This window comes from Theobroma umbraticum, unplaced genomic scaffold (assembly GCF_002168275.2).
Source record: "Theobroma umbraticum cultivar Fairchild unplaced genomic scaffold, ASM216827v3 scaffold_81.0, whole genome shotgun sequence".
In the NCBI taxonomy this organism is placed as follows: domain Eukaryota; kingdom Viridiplantae; phylum Streptophyta; class Magnoliopsida; order Malvales; family Malvaceae; genus Theobroma; species Theobroma umbraticum.
Window position 1 is genome coordinate 5,568,663 of NW_018397268.1, and position 3,558 is coordinate 5,572,220.

The window sequence follows — 3,558 nt, forward strand, 5'->3', positions numbered from 1 at the left end:
CTAGAAAAACACTTAAAATGCTACAATCCAAACCTAAAATCGCAAAGATCTAGCTACTTAAGCCTCCAAAATTTGTCAAAATAACTTTATATAATAGAGTTATCAATTGGTGTTACCCTGATCTAAGTAAGGATGCCACCTTGAAGGATGAGCCACCATTAAGAGGATTTTGGGGGAAAATGCTCCTAAGGAGATGGTTTGAAGCCTCTGGCAATAATTTGAATGGTTAGTTATGAGCTGAGAAAGGTACATTGTGTCAATACTTTGTTGTTTTGTATTTGGGATTATGGATGATCGACCTTGCTACTCTGTCTAAGTAAATACTAGTGGATGTTTTCATATTGTGATTGTATATGGGATTGCTACGTATACGTGTAATTGATATCGAGTCCCTAGAAGTTTTATCCGCATATATATGTTGAATATTGGTATATCAGCTTAGATGGAGCTGATTTTGCTTTTGGTTTAGTGCTTGAGAAATCCTAAGATTTAATTTGACGTGATGTGGTCTAAAGCTATAGGTATGTGAATTAGCCAAAGTGTAAGCCTCGATGTTGGTCATAAATGACATACAATCATAACTTGATGAGGCTAGTGAATGAATCTACTCTAAGGATGAGCTTAAGTTTCACCAGGTTGGCATAAAGTGTATGGATTGATAAGATTAATTGTGAATATGATTGCTTAATGGCAAATGATTTGGAAATTATGATTCCAAAGTAGTTCCATTTTGGGAGTTTTATATTTGAACTTGGCGTATGATTATTTAGAATTGAAATATGCCTAGAAGATGATTTCAACATACCATATAAATTTGAAGAAAGCACATTTGAGTTGAGGTTCTAGAGTATGTACTTGTTAGGGAAAGCAAGTTTTGTAAATCATGGATTATATGAATGGACTATCAGAAGCTTATTGAATGAGTGAGTGTATGTGTGGAGATTTAAAAGTTATGAATTTGTGTGTGTATGACATGGAAGAAAACATCCTATAGAAGGATTTGTTTTAATTAATGGAATATATACATAAGTCCTGTATTGTTAGGATTAAGACCAGGACACCTTGACAGATTTGATAATATGGATTGTTGTGGCAAACACCTTAGATGCCATTAAGAATGATTTAAGTTCTCGAATTGTGGGGAGAAAAGGTGGATAATGTTATGATGATCATGAAGAGTTTAAGGGTATTCAGTTGCAAATATGCTGAGCTAGTCCTGTATGGTCCAACTTAAGGACAAAGATTCTTTGGGAGATTTGATAACAATGTCCATTGGGACCAATGAGCGAAAATGCTCTTGAGCATGAGTGGAATTGTGGAAGTTATGAATGGCTTTGAGAATAAGCCTTTGATTTCTAATCCTTAAATGGATTTCTATTAACGATGTGAGATGGAGTGGCAATTTGATGGAAAGTTACATTCAAACTGAGCAGCTTAATTAAAGTTTGAATTGTATTTGTTATTATCAATGATTGACATACTCAAAGGTGATTTTGAATTTTAAGAGACCACGATTTTTAGTTTATGCCTCAAATTTGAAATATGTTTATAATCCCCTGGTTTAGTAATTGTGGTTTGGATGAGCATATCTCGAGTAAAGTATTGGTGATTGCGGCTATAAATGTGACCTTATGTCCAAAGTTTGGACCCCACTACAGTGAGTAAAGTGCTAACCTCTAGGGAAGAATGATTTTGTGTATAACAAGAGTTTGGTAGAGCAAAAAATCTTGCCTTGGGACTTTGATATTTCGTTAATGGCTTTGGTAGTAGACGATGACTTTGATGTGGCATCAATGGTTTTATCACTAGATGCATTTGTTATGATGAAGAAGATATTTATAACTATCCAGGGAGGATTGCTTTTTTGTATGTGTTTGATAGGAAACTCTATTTTGAATAAGCTTCCCAAGATTTGTTTAATTAGTGATTCTGATTGAGATCAGATATGAGCCTAGACAATGAGGCTAGTTACCAGGGTGAAAGATATATCTGATAAGATAATATTGAACCTAATCAGGAAAATGAATTTGGATGGCCATGAATGGCTTACGAATGGTCGGGTAGTACATAAGTATATCCCTGTGATAAGAGTTGTGATCAGTAACTAAAAGTGGAAATCTAGAATTGTATGGTCGTTGCTTTAGGTATTGGACCACATGTTATAGACTTGTGTCCATTCTATGAATGCCTGTGCTCAGGCAGTTTGAGAAGTTCCTCCCAAGATGGACAATGTTAAAGCTCAAAGAGCAAATGAATATGTACAAATGTTGGAGAGCTAAACTAATATGTCACATAATATATGGACTTATTGTGAGGATAAGAATACACAAGAACGTGGTTTGGAAGCAATGATTTCTTGCTGTTATGTTGACCCGACGATGTTCCGATCTTAATGTGCCTACGGATGTATGGCACACAAAGGTGAGGGATTGCTTGATAAAGATAAGGCCAATATTGGATTGTGGTCCACCGCAAATGAAGCTGTGACTTGTAAGTCGGAAGGGACAACCAACTAAGTTTGTAGTCGTGCTTATGGCCGACATTTTCTACTTAAAAACAAAAAGCCTTGATTATGTGTTAGGTCCCTAATATGAGTTTGATGAGCAATATTGGCTCTTAAAAATATGTGATGTCTCAAAAACTCGAGATTTTCTCATTTTGTCCTATTTCCTTATTCTTCCACCCATTTTCTCTCAAATTTCATATTTTTCAAAACCTTCGCACTCCATCAACAAATCTTGGATTCTAAGTGCTAAAGGTAAGGATTTTCACTCGTAAAACTTGGTTTTGATGATTTTTGTTTTCTTTTTCTAAAAGCTATAAATTTTTCTAGGTTTTCAAGATTTGGCTAAATCCTTCATTTAAAGCTCAACAAGGAGGAAAAATAGGTAAAATAAGTTCTTTATTTATTGGATGAGGTTTGGATGAAAGATTGATGAAAATCATTGGGTATAAATGAAGATTAAGTAAAGTTAGAAATAAGTAATTGTTGTACCATAAAATTATTATGGGTTTTTTAGAATATTAATGATTAAACCTCATTTTTAGGTGATATTGGAGTAATTTGAGTTGGTTGATGAAGCTGAGCTTTAAACAAAAGGTGCCAAGAAGAAAAGGCATGCTTTAAGGGGTGGGTAGATACGACATTTGTAATTATTTTAATATAATTAAGCACCCTTATTCTACAACATTGCATTAAAATATATTTTGATGAACTTTGTGATGTGAACAATGGTTTCAATCTTGGTTATGAAATCTATATATACTATGTAAATATGTCAGTATGTATTTAGTTTTGAGCATAGGGAACAAGCTTTTCAATTATTTTATGCCTCAAAAATTGATATTTGTCCATGGATAATTGCTTGATTGATCTTTTTTTATTAGCCTTGGTTTGAACTTTTATTGCGTAGATGATTGAATTCATCCTGTGTTTAGATATGAACTTTGAACACTTCGACTTTATTTTTGTTTGAACTCTTTGATCTTGGATAGCAAATGAATTTACCTTTTCTTTTAGAGATGAATATTTAGATATTTGGAAACATAGCATAAAAA